Source organism: Cyanistes caeruleus, chromosome 12, assembly GCF_971803275.1.
Source record: "Cyanistes caeruleus chromosome 12, bCyaCae1.hap1.1, whole genome shotgun sequence".
Classification (NCBI taxonomy): Eukaryota; Metazoa; Chordata; class Aves; order Passeriformes; family Paridae; genus Cyanistes; species Cyanistes caeruleus.
The window spans coordinates 20,229,944-20,246,272 of record NC_141712.1 but is presented as its reverse complement, the minus strand read 5'-3'; positions in this window follow the sequence as shown (position 1 = coordinate 20,246,272).

Genomic DNA, 16,329 nt, shown 5'->3' with positions numbered 1-16,329 from the left:
ATGTGACTCAACTCTTTCATAACAAACACAAGTTGGGGAAAACCGAGGGAAGCAAAAAAAACCCAACCCAGGCGGTGGTGGCAGTGGCAGCAGCAGCACAGGCTTTCTTCAATAATAAACAGCTAAAAATGTTAATTAAATCATGCTTTTCATGGAAAACGATGGGAAAATACTTTCACACAATGCTCAAATCAACACAGTTGGTTTTTTTTTTCCCCTCCGTCTCCTCGCAGCCAAAGGGATGCAAAGACCGAGTGGGATGAGGGGTGGGAGCGCTGCGGATCCGAGGGAGCCACTTGGTGCTGCAGGGAAGCATCTCCGGAGGACGCCAGATGACTTCACGTGCCATGAATGTGGCTCCCAATGAGCCTGTGGTAAACAGAGATATCAGACCCAGATGTTTGATACTGGCCGCTCCTTTTTGGGCGGCCACGGCCTCCCAGTGGCGCTGGAAAACTGCAGGAAAGCTTGGAGGCTTCTCATCTGGGAGCTTCATCCCTCTGAAGAGGGCACGGGAGAAACCCCAGCCTTGGGATTTGGGGTGGATGACCCCAAAAAAGGGCAAGGTGGCACCTGGGAGGGTGAAGGGCTTCTGCAGTTTGGGGCTGCTCCCTCCAGATATGTGAGCTAAGGGCAGCAGTGGCTAAAATCCCTTCAATGTTTTGGAGCACATCCACCCCTTCCCCTAAAATCCATCCTCAGGAATCTTTTAGGGACAACTTCCATTGTGTCCCAAGGAGGTGACACCTTGCAGAAGGGTCTTGGTCTCGTCACTGCCTCTGCATCTCCCCCAGAGCTCTGTGGTGGTGCCAGCACTTCCGAAAGGGCTCCTTCCACCTGAAAATTTATGGAACAAATCCTGCCTGGCTGCAGGAGACATCGCACAGCCTGTTCTCCTTGTGCCTCCTTTCAATCCTGGGTTCCAAAGGGCTGTCTGCAGAGGAGCTGTGAGCCCTCTGCTCATTTCCAAAGCTGGGAAACGACGGATCCTGGGTCCCTCCTGGACACAGCCTCTGTCCCAGCAAGACCAGCGTCCCGTCTCCAGGGGGAGCAGATGGAGAGGGGCAGGCATGAGAGGCGAGGAGCAAATTCCTCTGCTGCCACTTGTGAGGACTCCATGGTCCAGTCATTCCCGCAGGAATCCCTTCCATGGCCTCTCCTGGTGACAAGGTGGGGATCGGTCCCAGGTTGGATCCAATGATCTTGGAGCTCTTTTCTAACCTTGGTGAACCCCTGATCCTCAGGGATGTTTGGAATTACCAACCCTCCCAGTTTTAAAGCTGGGAAGCACTCGGTGGGTGGGGAGGGCTGGGGTGGCTTTGGGCTCCTTGGTGGCTCTCCAGCAGCTCTGCCCTTCCCAAAGAGCCTTTTCCAGGGATTCCCACGCAGTGCAGCCGTGTTGGGTGATGGAGAGTGGACTCAGCTCCCCACCAGCTGCTGCCATTCTGCAATTGCTATTTAAAGCTCCAAGAATTCCTGGAAAAACCAACCCAGCACGAGCGGAATAGCAAAGGAGAGGGAGCAGAAAGGGCACGTCTGGCACTGTTAATGGGCTCTGGCACTTCCAGCAGCCACATTTTCCTGATTTTCTGGGATTCTCCGAGTGTCTCCTTGAGAACAGCTCTTACTAAGCCTGAGCAACCAGACGAAAGCTGGTTAGGAAGCAGTCAAACAATAGACCAGCAGATCCCATGGATGGGCTCCAAGATCCTATGGATGGGCTCCAAGATCCTATGGATGGGCTCCAGCCTGCCCCAAAGGCGGGAGGGTGAGGGAAAGCCGACAGAGAAGGGACAGGGAAGCAGGAGACTTCCTCGAAACCCAGCAGCCACTGTGCTCCTGGCTGGGAAGAGGCTGGGAGACACTTTGGGGTGGGATTGGAGTGGCCTGAGTCAGACAAAAGCATCCTGACAATAACGCTCCAGGGCCAGGAATTCAATGGGAACCGAGCGCTGGAAGTCGCCCAGCAGGATAATTTGGAGTGTGTGGAGCTGGCTGCTCCCAGCTGTTTGGGGAAAGCCAAATCTCTGCCACCATCCCCTGGGCATTCCCTCCACCCTCTTGGAAAGAGTTCATCCCAGTTCTCATCCTCTCAATCCCACAACCAATGCCGTCATTCCGGAGTGGAGAGAGCCTGGATCCGCTGCCTCCGCCCCTCATCCGTTTTCCTTATCCTTGGATTGATGGAAGGATCCTCCTGGGAATGCTGTGGTGGAGCTGCCTTCCAGGGCAGCCATAAGGAGCTGGTGGAACCTTGGACATGGACAGGGAGCCCATCACCGAGAGGCTGAGCTTTGCTTCTCCAAGGAAATCCCCATGGGAATGCTCCAACATCATCCAAACACATAGAGAAGAGCAGGTTTGAGCATTCCCACATAATCCAGGAGCATTCCCAAGTAATCCAGGAGCTCCACCCCAAAGCCAGGGATCTGACCTCAAAGCGCAGTCCTCCCATCCAGCCTCATTCTCTCCACCTCAGAGAGAATTCCTTGAGGAATTTTTCTGGCACCAGCTCCCTTCTCCCCATGTGTGGCACAGCCCTGCTGAGGTAGAGCAGCTCCAACTTTCCACCAGTGGGATCCACCAGGCTCCCACTGTGCTCCCAGAAAAAAAACTCCCTGAATCCCCAGCTCCAAGGCCAGCATGAGCCAGGAAAATTCAACATCAAAGCCAAGATCCATCCATCCATCCATCCATCCATCCATCCATCCATCCATTCATCATCTATTCATCATCCATCCATCATCCATCCATCATCCATCCACCCATCCATCATCCATCCATCCATCCATCCATCATCTATCCATCCATCCATCCATCCATCATCCATCCATCCATCCATCCATCCATCCATCCATCATCCATCCATCATCCATCCATCCATCCATCATCCATCCATCCATCCATCCATCCATCCATCCATCCATCCATCATCCATCCATCCATCCATCCATCCATCCATCATCCATCATCCATCATCCATCCATCCATCATCCATCCATCCATCATCCATCCATCCATCCATCCATCCATCCATCCATCCATCCATCCATCTTCCATCCATCGACTTGGGACAGCAGCTGAGGAAAAACCGCTCCCAAAACTGGGCAGAAAAGGGCCAGGCTGCATTTTTGGGAGCAGAATTTTGTTGCTGCCAAGGGGAGGGGGACGAGGGAACGAGGAGAGGCCACGGACAGTACAGAGGGTCACCAGGAAAAATGCAGATTCCGTGAGGAGCAGCTGACGGACGCGCTGGGAAACGTTTCCAAAGCGCTCCAGAAGCTTCGCCCCAGACTAAAGTAAACAAACCCCACGGAGGGACAGATCCAGCCCCTTCCCAGGATGTTGTCCAAGCATCTCCAATTCCTTCACTGGGGGCTGAGAAAGGACAGGATTTGAACACGACCCAGCCAGGTCACGTCAACTTTCTCAGCACGATTTCAGCAGCCACAGCCCAATTTTCTTTGGATATCCATCATCCTTTGGAAGCTGGAAGTGCCTGTTTTCCCCCTGCTTTTTCCAGGCCAGGGTTCGCTTTCTCCCATCACCTAAGATGCAGGGATGCTGCTGAGGTTTGTCTGGAATCAGCCTGGAATGGGGAAATGCTTGGAAAAGCTGTAGGTTTTGTTTTGCACAGTATAGTTCCAGATTTGCTTCGGCTATTTTGTTCTGTTTTGGTTTATTTTATTTTTTAAAATTTTATTTTATTTATGCCTTGTTCAAGGAAATATCATCTCCAAGCTCTGGGACCCAGCACAACCCCCAGGAGCAGCCAAGGAGATGCCAAACCCAGCACAGACCAATAAACCACGGAAGATTTGCTGTTCCCAACAATTCCTGCTTAGAAGCCCAATTCCCGTGGAAAAAGGGGACTTTTCCAGAAGAAAAATCACCACTCAGCACTTTGCTAATCCAGACTCACAGTAAATCATACAAGCCTCAGGTGGGGGGCTGGAAAAACGGATTTTTTTTGGTTCACTGCAAATTCCTGTGAACTTGGAGGGGGGAACGCTCTGAGGGCAGCTCCGAGAATAAGCTGGAAGCTGGATGAGCTGAAAATCCATGGGAAAAACCTGTTTTGGGGAACACCCAGCCTGAATCCATCTCAATTATTGTGGCATTTTGACCTTTTCAAAGGAAACAGAGGATGCTCCCATTCCCCAGAGGAATTCTGCGATGATCCAGGTATTTTAGGATATTTTTCCCTTCAGTGCCTGAAGGATAGCAGCAGAGGATCCGTGTCCTTCCTTTTCCCTCCAACAAAACTGTTCTGGCCAGAATTTCCCTTCCATCCACGCTGCCTTGCTAAGGGACAGCCTGGATTTCTCAGGACTCTCATCTTTCCCTTTGTTTTGTTTCCCAGGGATTTCTCCTTCCCCTGTCTTAACTCCTGGAGTTGGGGCACAATAATTTCCTGCAGGCAGCTGGAGCCATGTGACCTTTATAAAACAACCCAGGGAGCACCTCCACTCCCAGCTCTGCTCTCTGAAATCCATTTCCTTGGAAGCAGGAGGGACCCTGGTGCCAGCCAGCCCCAGCTTTGTAAAGCCACGGCCCTGAGCGGACGCAGAATTCCTGCTGGAGTCACCGGAGCCAGCCATGGGATCGGAGCACAGCAGCAGAGCTTTGGGAAAAGCCAATTTTTGCGGTTCCTCTGTCCCTGCATGGCTTTAACAGCTCTTCCTAACCACGACATCCAAGGAAAATCTGTCCTCCCCAGGTGGGAAATGCCACTGTGCAGTGAAGTGCTGCATCCAAGGCATCATTCCTGCATCCCAGTGCTGTCCGAGAGACCTTGGATGGCAAAGAGCGACCCCCAAAAAGCGACCCCGGAGCGTTTCCAACCCCCACCAGCCTCTCTCGCCCTCCCGTTCCCCTTTTCCCGGCAGCTTTCCCAACAACTCCGGTGAAAACCCAAGGGAATTGCATTACAGAGGAGCTGTGAGGGCGCGAGTGGAGCTGACACCGTGATCTGCCAGAGCGTGAATCACGCTCACGTTATCAGCCAGCGGGAGAGAATTCCAGGATCCAGCCGGGAGCAGCTCGAGGCTGCAGGGTTGTTTGGATAGGGCTTGGCACGATCCGCTCGGCTCCTCTCCCGCTGCTGGTATCATCTCATTTAAAAGCCTTGTGGAAGAACAGGAATCAAGGAAAAAGTGGGGAAAAAAAAGGATTTTCTGGGGCTGGTCCAAGCTGGAGAATTGAAATCTTTCAGCACAAAATGTGTTTTTTCAAGATATTTGCTTTGATTCCCATGGAGGGAAAGGGGTTTATTTATGGGATTATTATCCACTAAAGCAGGAGGAACTGGAGAATTCCTTAAGTGGCATCTTGGCTTGTTGGCTTTAGGAGCCTTCAGATCCAGCTGGATCCATGGAAAAGTGGCTTTTCTCTCCACACACCACCCAAAAAAGCCGCTCTCCTCCAAATCCACCCAAACTTTCCAGGGCTTCTCCTTGCTCCAGCGCTCGCCCACATCAACCCTGCTCCAGCAGATCTTCCCCGCTTCCCTGCCAGCTTGGAGCAAGTTCACGGGAGCGATCCAGCCAAAACAAGCCATTTCTGGGATATTTTGGAAAGGTTTGGGTTGGGATTTTTGCTCCCTTTGGAGGGAGCAGCAGCTCTGCCGAGGGAGAACACGCTGCTCCGAGCTGGGGCAGAACAGTTGATTCCCGATAAAAATGTGGTGATTTCCCAGTTTTTACAGAGGAAAAGAAAACGTGGAGTTTGGTCAGAGGAGGTTTTCGCTTACAAATCCCACCTCAGCTGGGTTTTGTGGAGTGGGAGAAGAGGATCCATTCCCTCACGTGAGCAAAGGACATTTCCCACACACACAGTCTAAAAAATGCCAGGCTTACATTGGCCCAGATTTCTGGAATCAATCAATCTGGGCCAATTTTGCATCCTCTGCTGCCTGGTTATTTTATATTCCTGATAAATATCTCCCTCTTCCCTTACAAGAAGCCACCTGCCATGAGGATCAGGTGGGACACGGGAACCTAAAGCAACTCCTTGATTTTACAGCCAAATCCCAGGGTACTGTCCCAGCTTCTTTCACTTTTTCCAGATCTAAAGATTATTTGAGCTGTGCAAAGCTAAGATGTTCATCCCACCCAAGCCTCTGGGTGTCATCCCATTGGGATTGACGTGGGCATTGACCACAGGCATCTGGAAAATCCCATTTTCCACTTCCCCACATTGGCAAACCCGTCCCAGTCACCACCGGAAACACCGCCAGGGGAATATTTGGGATGAAGATTTGTCTCCCAGGACAAATGGAACCCTGTGAGAGTGGGGAGACCCTGGCAGAAGTTATCCATTTTCCTGTGGCTGCCCCTGGATCCCTGGAAGTGTCCAAGGCCAGGCTGGACAGCGCTTGGAGCAACCTGGGACAGTGGAAGGTGTCCCATGGAAGGTGGAATGGGATGAGCTTTAAGATCCCGTCCAATCCCAAACCATTCCATGATTCTATGGCTGTCTCACCTATGGACTTCCCTTGGGAGGAGCGGAGAGGATGAGCCAACTCTTCATCCACACATAGATGACAAATTCCAAAGGCAGAGCCAGAGGGACAGGTACCTCCCGGGAGTGTGTCAGGGTGGCTGCCTGCCAACTCCTCCTCCTCCTCCTCCTCCTCCTCCTCCTCCTCCTCCTCCTCCTCCTCCTCCTCCTCCTCCTCCTCCTCCTCCTCCTCCTCCTCCTCCTCCTCCTCCTCCTCCTCCTCCTCCTCCTCCTCCTCCTCCGGCTGTTCCCGCTGGATTTTCCAGCAGCCCGCAGCTCGGCGCTTCCACGGGAGCATCTCCCTCCTCCACCATTGTTCCCGGTCCCACCTGCTCCCGATCCCCCTGTGCCCCCAGGCTTCGGGAGCGAGCCCCGGCACGCGGGATGTTGTTTTTAGCAGCCTGACAGATGCCAAACCTGAGCGCTGCGCTTGATAAACCCAAGGTCAGGAAGGAATTTTAACTCCTTTAATTGCTGGGAGGCACCTGGGATCCGAAACACACCCGAGAGGCGGCTCGGGAGGGAAAAGCTACTGAGAAAATGAAGGGATTAACTCGATTTCTTGTTTGGGTTGGGGTTTTTTTTGGGTTTTTTTTGGAAATCTCGCTTTCTGCCAAGTTTGCTTGGAGCAAACGTTTCTGTCCCATTGCCAGCCCTGCCAGCCTCAAGGAGGCAAAATTCCTGAGTCACATTTCGCCAGGCAAAGGGATGCTGCCTTCAGAATAATTCCACTGGGGAAAAAAGGGTGGATTTTCTAATCTCTCCTCACTCTGACAGCGTTTCCTTGGGCTTCCAGTTCCATCATTTTTAGTCCAAACGAACCTGGGAATCTCCAGGAATCTCTGGCAGCTGGGGATTGGAGGAAGTCAAGGAGTACCACGGGATTTGGGGTGCCACAGTTCCAGGATTTGGGGTGCCATTGTCCCAGAATTTGGGGTATCACTGCTCCAGGATTTGGGGTGCATTGTCCCAGGATTTGGGGTGCTATTGTCCCAGGATTTGGGGTGCCATGTCCCAGCTGGGGACCTGAATTCCTGCTGGCGGCTGCTTCCCGTGCTCATCCCACTGCTCCATCCCTCTCCCCATCCTGGTCTGGATCCAGCCACTGGAGGGGAATCCTCCCTGGAGTTTTCCAGCCAGCACCCAGCAGAGCTGTGGCCTCCAGGCCAAAGCTCCAATCAGGGATAAATCCCTTTCCCTGCTTTCAGCTGCTGGATGCAGGAATCTGGCCGGCGGATCCGAGCCCGTTGTTCCTCGGCCGCCGCCTCTCACGCTGCCCTCTCTTCCAAGAAAAATGGAAACAGGAGACAAAGGAACTTTCCTACGCTGCATCCAGGCCTGCCTGCTGCCAGATGAGCATCAGGAGGTTGTCTGAACGTGCAAATCCCGATTGCTCCCAAGGAAAACCAGCAAAAGCCAGAGGCGGAGCACAAAGCGGGAGCTCCGGCTCAGCCCTTGGCAGGAGCCGAAGTGCAGAGTTGGGATCGTGTCACCAGAAGGGCCCAGGTGGGATTTTCCCCCCAGGAATATTTTTAGCAGCCCAGAATTCCCTCTCCTGCCTCTCCTTGTGGTGAGGTTTGCCCGGAGGGGCTCCTGGAGATGCTGGGATGTGTTGGGCCAGGTGTTTGAGCTCATCAGGGCTTTGCCAGAAGGGAGAGGATTCCAGTGATGGAATTCCCAGAGCAGCTGTGGCTGCTCCTGGATCCCTGGAAGTGCACAAGGCCAGGCTGGACGGAGCTTGGAGCAGCCTGGGACAGTGGAATGTGTCCCTGCCATGGCAGGGGGTGGCACTGGATGATTCTCAGTGTCCCTTCCCACCCAAATCGTTCCATGATTCCATGTGAGACGGGATTTTTGGATTTGGTTTGGAGGGATGAAGCAGAAGCTGGATCAGACTAAAGTGGTTTTTCTGTCAGAGACACGACACTCTCCAAATGGAGAATCCTGATAACAGCAGGAACAATCCCCCTCAGGAATGTTTGGGATGAGGAAGCCTTGCAGATCCTGTCCCCAAACTGGTGTTTCCATTTCCCCATCACATCCCCAGGGAACCCAAGGAGCCGGACCTGGAAAATCGATTCCTAATTCCAATTATTTATGGATGTCTTGAGACTGCCCCGAGCTGGAGCCCCATCCCAACATCCCCACAAAATTCATGGCATTTGTCACCACTTCTACCCCACAGCCTCCACTTTTTGCTCAGCAGAACCAGGCAGGGACCATTTGTAGATCAATCTTTTGACATTCCGACCTTTCTTGGGAGGAAATCCAACAAAATCTGACCTTTCCTCCAACACCCGTAAACCTTTTCCATTTTTTTTTTTTTTTTCATTTTGCTTTAAGATTCCCTGTTTTTATTGGGCCCCAAATGCTGAGTTATTCCTCATTTTTATTTTCCTGCCCTTTTTATTTCCCTCCCCTTTTCTCGCCACCGAATCCGGCAGGGAGCATCCCGGAGGAGGGGGAATTTTCCACCCTTTCTGGTAGCAAATTCCTTAGGTTGCATTTGAGCCTTTTGTGGCTTCAAAGGAACAGCTTGAGCTCCACGAGGCTCCGGATTGGCCAAGGAAACCTGAAACATCCCGAGATTCCTAAGGGGAGAAGAATTTTTAAAAGGTTACATCGTGGAAAAAGAAAATCTGGAAACCTTGCGGAAGCCAGGAGGTTCCTTGGATGCAAAAGGGCAAAAGAAGGGGAGGGAATGTCAAAATTCCTCCCTGGAAGCAGATTCCACCCGACAGAAGGAAAAGCATTTGATGTCCTGCAAAGCCAAAGTGGCAAAGAGCTTTCCTGACCCTTTTCCCCAGATGCATGTGGATAATTTTCCCTCAGTTTTCCGGCACAACGTTCCAAAGCCACCCTCTGCTGTCCCTAAAGATGCCCAGGGACTTCCAAACCCCATTCCCATGGGAATATTTCCATTTCCCATTCATTTTCTCAAGGCCCTTTTAGCACAAATCCCTAAACTTCGGGATTAAACTTGTGGAGGGAATATCCCAAATTCCCTCTGCTGGGGTTTGGAAGCTTTGAGGCAAGTCCTGAGCATGAGGCTTCGAGCTGGGAGGAAAATCCTGCCATCCATCCCCTCAGACAGGGATTCCTTTTGGGAATAGACATTCCAGGGAACTTTTTATGGATGAAGGATGAAATAATGCCACAGGAAGATGAGGGATCCACCCTGCCCGTGGTGAGGAGGAGCTGGAATCTGCAACCTGATCTGGAATTTTTGGGGAAAGAAGCAAGGGAAGGCAGCTGGGATTTTTGGGAAAGGTTCTTCCCTGTGAAGGTGGGGAGAGGCTGGGATGGAATTTCCAGAGAAGCTGTGGCTGCCCCTGGATCTCTGGAAGTGCCCAAGGCCAAGCTGGACAGGGCTTGGAGCAACCTGGGATCGGGGAAGGTGTTCCATGGATTGAGATGAGCTCCAAGCCCCCTCCCACTCCAAACCATTCCAAGATTCCAAGATTCCATCATTTCTGAACATCTCCAGTGGAAAGCAGGCGCTGCTTTATTCCCTTCTCCCTCTGCTTTAGCAGAGCTGCCACCAACATCCCCCAGACAGGAAAATCCCCCTTCCCTTCTCCGTTGGTTTCCAGCTCTTCCTGGAAAAACGAGGAGCTTCAGGAAGATTTCCTTCCTGAGAGGAAAGGAAAAACCTTTTCCAAACTCTTGGGAGAAGCAGCTGCTTTTCCAACACTTCCCAAGCACGAGGTTCTGGAGAGGGCAGAATTCCAGGATCCATTCCCTGGGATTCACAAGTCTCAGGGTGAGGGACTGACCCCAGGTTTTCCAGGGAAATCCCATCCCTGGATTTATTTGTTCAGCTGGATGAGGAGCAGATTCTTGGGCCTGGCTTTTTTAAAAAATCTCCCCCCCAAAAAAAGAGATTTGGGAAAAATTGGATCTTTTATGGAAAATGTGGGGTTGGAAGTAAAAGTTGTCCACAGTGGGCTTGACCTTTTTGACTTTATAAAAATCAGGGAATTAAGGTTGGAAAAGTCCTGCAGGATTGAGTCCATGCCACAAATCCCTGCAGGAATGGGGACTGACAGCCCTTTCCAGGAAGGAATTTTCCCTAATATTCAATCTAATATAGGTTGGGGAAAAAAATAAAAATAAAATAAAATAAAATAAAATAAAATAAAATAAAATAAAATAAAATAAAATAAAATAAAATAAAATAAAATAAAATAAAATAAAATAAAATAAAATAAAATAAAATAAAATAAACCAAAATAAAGTAGAATAAAATAAAATAAAATAAAGTAAAATAGCAAATAAAATAAGATAAAAATTGAAATAAAATTAAAAAGAAATAAAAAGAAATAAATACATTAAAAAGAGAAATTACATCAAAAGAACAATATAATTGAAAAGAAAATTTAAAACTAAAAGAAAAATAAGATTAATGAAATAAAAGTAAAAGGAATAAATAAAAATTAAATAAAGGGAGAAAATAAAATGACAAGTATAAAAGTAACATGAAAAAGAATAAAAAAATGAAACAAAAAGTAAAATAGAATTAAAATCAGGAGTAAGATAAAAAATAAAAATCAAAAATAAAATAGAAATGAAATAAGTAAAAGACAAAAATACAAATAAAATGAAAATTAGTAATATTAAAATTAAAATAAAAATGAAAATAAACAAAATTTAGAAAAAAAAAAAAAACAGGAAAAAACTAAGTAACAATGAAATGGAATGAAATGAAAAAAAATAATTAAAATTCCCCCTTTCCAAAAGCGCTGGAGCAGCCCCTGGATTGTGCAATCCCATAAAACCCGGAGGGAACGCTGGGCTCTGGAGCGAAGTTTCCTATGGAAAACCATGGAGCGCGAGGGGCTGGAAGGGAGCTCGGGAATGGCTTTAGCAGGGACGGCCCAACGGTGCCTCCGTTTCCATGGAAAAGTGGGAATTTGCAGGGAATCTGCAGGGAATCTGCAGGGAATATTCGGCAGAGCCGTCCCGGGTCGGGCTCAGCCCCGCATCCCTGGATTTGTGTGGAATTCCCACTTCCAGGAGGAACACGAATGCGATGCTCCAGGAGCAATTCCAGTTTGCTTTTCCATCAAAATCTCCCCGGGAATGGGAAAGGCAGCAAAGGTCGGGAAATGGGCTGTGAGCTCCAGCAGCCGCGGGATTCCCAACCTCAGGAATCCTGGAGTTCAGACTGAGCTCGGGCTGGAGTGAAGCGGCTCCTTGAGCTCCCTCCTATCCTTAAAAACCTCAGCGCATCCCGGGAATCTGTGCCCCATGGATGTGAGGGGCAGGGGAGGTTCTGAGCGGGACAGGAGCAGGTTTTGGGAATGAATCCTTGAATCCACATCCTATCCCTCAAACCCAACCAAATCCCAGCAAACAGAGGGAAAATCCTTTCCCATCCCTCTAAATAAAACATTCCATAACAGCTTTTGTGCCCCTTTTCCCAGCGCTGATGGATTCTAATCCTAATTTTCCCTCTATTTCCTGCCACGGCAGCCCAAAGCCACCGTGTGCTGTCCCCAAAGCTCCCTGGGGATGCCAATTCCCATTTTAAGGCTCCAAAAATGGGAAGAAGTCCTGGAATCCATCATTTACCCTTCGGCAGCAGCCAAAATGAGCCAAAAATGAGATTTAAACCAAATCTGTCCCAAAATCAGCGAATTACTTGGTTTGAACTCTCTTGTCAATTAAAATATCCACAGGTAGATGTTGTCCTGCTTCCCTGCTTTTTCCTGGAGCTGGGGATGGAACAGTGGGACAGGAATTGCTGTTGGAGCACAGGATGGATCCAGAGGCTTGGAGCCACCCCCGTGTCCCTGCCCAGAGGTGACAGCGTGGGAGGAGAGGCAGAAACTTCCCTCAAAAGACGTGGAGAGGCAGGAAAAGCGGCAGGAGAAGCTCCAGAGGGAACTCCCTGGTTGCCAGGAATGCCGAGGTGTGGAAAAGCTCCCTGATTGAGACAAATGGGAAGCGTGGAACAAGAGGTCTCTGGCTGTTGCTTCCCACAAATAAACAATCCCGGAGCCTGCTGGCAAGGGAAGATGTTCCTGGGAGTTCTTCACAGCCAGGGATGCTCCACGAGCTCCGGCACCTCGTTCCTTAACTAAGGATTGCCGTTGGATAATCGGCAAATTAAGGAAAACACAACAACAACGCTGGAAGCAGGAATGGGATTGGGGAGGGGGAAGAGAGGGAGAGCTGGGATTGGGAAAAGCTCGTTAGTGCAGCTGTAATTAGCGCTGCTCTGCGGTAATTGTCCGATAGATCCCAGGATAGCTGGGAATTCCCGGCTGTGTGGGAACAGCCAGAGCTCCTTCGGGGCTGCTCTTTCTCCTTTGGGCATCTCCAAGCCCGAGCTCCCCCTCTCCTGGGACCTGGGATGTCGGGAAGATGGGATGCCAGAACCTTAAACGGCTGGAGATTTAAATTTTATTTTTTTTTTTGGCTTTGTTTCTCAATCTCATCCCAACAATCCACAAAGAACGTTATTATCCTGCAAAAACCAGGAAAACCCGGATGGTTCTGGGAGCCTACGTCCTGCCCGTGAACTCTGCTCACCGAGGGCGTTCCATGTCTGTGTTTTATGACTGAAAACCTCCTGGATCTGTTTTTCCCATTGCTGTTTTCCACGGATGAGCCTCTGGAAGCGGCGCAGCCAGCAACACCCGGATCACTCAGACTTTTAAAGCTGAATTCCGGCGCTGAAAGGACGAGGGAGCGGGGCTGGGGGCACGCCTGGATCCCACGCTGGGCCTGAGCAGGGATCCTTTGGAAAAGGACGGGAAGGTTCAGAAAGGGAAGATTTCCCAGCTGCTGTTTTTTGGGAACAAAGCCAGGGCGGCTCCTGGAGGGGAGCTCAGGTGCATCGGAGCGGGAGGATGGGGGATGTGGGATTGTTTAGAGGGCTTGGAATTGTGTTCAAAGACCTTTCACGATGCATTAAAGGAAAAGAAGCAGGAAAATGGATTTGGACGTTTATTATTTTGTCTAAATCTGTGTCTTTGTTCACCGGAACAAAGCACTGGGGTTTCTTTGGGATTGCTGCTGGCACTGGGACAATCCATGCTGGGATCATCCTGTCTGGATTCCCTGCTCGCTGCAGAGCACCTGAGTTAATCCCTTTGTCCATTCCCACGCACAAAGCCAGGTTTTCCATGGATCAGACTCTCCTGACAAAGAGCAGAGCTCATGGGGGGACACGGGGATAGGAATATGGGACACGGGGATGAAGGATAAGGGACATCACGTGGAATTTGGGGATCACCATCACACCTCTCGTGCACAACACGAGCAGTCAAACTCTGATTTAAATCTGCTTAACTCTGATTAAACTCCCATTAATTTTAACTCTGGCTTTTCTGGCGGTCAAGCCACCACCACGAGGTCTTAACGCAACGCAGAGCGTTTAAGGGGGGATTGCTGGAATGCCGGCGCCGGGAATGACTGGGAAACGGGATGCACTGGGAGACAGAGCAGGAGATAAGAGATAAGGACCAGGATCCCACCCAGCACTCAATAAAGAGCTTTATTCCACTGCTCCTGGGGCTGGTGTGCACCATTTAACCCAATTAAAGTGGAATTGCAGCAGATTGAATTGATGGCTCAAGGAAGATCTTGTCCAGGGACTGGGAAACCTCATTTGCTGCAGAAACTGCACCGGGTTGGGAATATCCTCCAGAGGGAGTGGCAGAGTCAAGGAGAAGCCCTGGTTTTGTCCAGGTTTGTAGCCCTGCAGATTCCAGAGGGATGGGGGCACAGCAGGATCAGCATCACGCTGGGGTATCCATGGGTTTTGCTCTCCTGGGAAGAAATCTCATTTTATTCCAGCTCCAGGAAAAGATTTCCAGCTGGAAAAAAAAGCTGCAAGGTGCAGGGTATTTTCCCAATCCTGCTCTCCTGAGGGAGCTGCCCTGGGGCCTCCAGAGCCCATGGGAAATGTCACCCCCACAGCCCCTGGCTCTGCCTTGGGATCGTTTCCATCCACTGCCGTTCCCAGTCTGGAATGCTCCGTGTTTCCCTGGAAATGTTCAGCCTCAGCGACCTGCTCTAGGAGAAGCTGTCGCTGCTCCTTGCAGGACCAGGTGAGCTTTAAAGCTCCCTCCCATCCCAAACCTTCCATGAGTCCATGGATAACGCTGGAAATCCAGAATTACTCTGGAATTCCTGGACACCAGCAGTGCCCGGTGCAGCCCCAGGGAGTTTTGTCCCCAGGAGAAGGACACATGTGCCCGATGGCCGCATTTGTGCTGGGGATTGGTGTGTCTGAGGAATAAAAAGAGGAATAAAATTTGGATTCCTTCCGATCTCCCAGCAGATCCCGGTGGGGGCAGCCCAGCAGCACCTCCTGCGTGTTCCTCACCCAGCCCAGCCCCTGCAGGGCCCCAGGTGCCTCTCCTCAGCCTCATCCCTGCCCCATCCCAGCCACGGAGCCTTTCCCATGGTCCTGGAGTCAGGTCCCAGAGCGGGAATCACTGCAAAGCCAACAAAGCCTTGGAGAGCAGGGAAAGATGCCAAAGAGAGAGATGGGAAAAACTTGCAATTCCAAGTGCCAGAGAAGACAATGAGACATAACAAAGCTTTGTTTGGGACGGGGATTTCTTTAGGGAAGAGGGGAGAAGGCTGGACAGGGAGTGGAGGGAATTTTAGTCCATCCCATGTCCAATCCAACACTCCAACAATTCAGTGGAAGCCAAAAATTTTTCATATCCGACGGCCACATTTTGGTGCAGAGAACAGCCCATCCAGACAAAGTCCTGGAGCAGCTGATTCCCAGTGCTGGGAGCTGAACTGGGATGGTGCTGGAGCAACAAAATATTTCCAGGGAAACCTTCCTGCCTGATCCAGAGGGATTTCCCTTGGGAAATTTAAGAAGTGAACTCAGTGAAATCCCGAGTCCCTGCAGGGAGCCCTATGCTGAGTGCTGTCCCTCCCCTGGAGACCCAGAGGCTGCTCAGACACCTCCAGGAGAGCCTGGAATTTGCATCCTCTCGTGCCCCGTGTCCTGGGGACTCCTGATGCTCACACAGATCCTGCAGCCACCTGTTCTAGGACATTCCAGGTGCCTTTCCATGGTTGTTCTGGGATGATGAGCTCAGGTTTGGCGTCTGCCTCAGCCGCCTGAGGTGAGGCAGGTGAATCCACGCTTCACCTGCCAAGGAGTTTCCACTGGGAGCAAAGAGAGGCTGAGCCAGAGAATTCCCCATTGTGACAGCAAGGTAAAAAACCCCTCTGGAGTGCATTGACCTCGCTGTGAACTTCACAGGGAGAAAAAACATTCCAGGAGTCGGGAGCTGCTGCTCCCTCGGCCGTCACCGTGTGCTGGAGCTGGCAGGTCTCACCTGGCAGCAGCCACAGCCCTGGCAGGGAAACCAAAACCCTGCCCTGGCCCCAGCCAGGAGGGCTCTGGAGGGAGCAGCTCCCAGCCTGGAGTGCCCTGGGATGGGAGGATGGAGCTGCCAGGGAGAGGAGGGCACAACCAAAAAGCAGCAGGAATTCTGCAGGGAGCAGCCACAAATGGTGCCTGGGGTTTCAAGGCAGATTTTACCCCAGCAGGGTGTGCCGGCAGCAGAGGATCCAACAGACTGTGCTGCTCACGGGATTCATGGAAAAGTCACGGGCAGGGACACCTTCCACATCCCAGGCTGCTCCAAACCCTGTCCAGCCTGGCCTTGGGCACTTCCAGGGATCCAGGAAGCTGCTCTGGGCACCTGTGCCAGGTCCTGCCCACCCTCACAGGGAGGAATTCCTGCCCAATATCCCACCACCAGTGGGAAGCCGTTCCTGCCACTCCAGGTCTCTCCTAGAGAAGTTTCCCTGCACTGGGGAGCAGGATCCGAGCAGCTGGAAGAG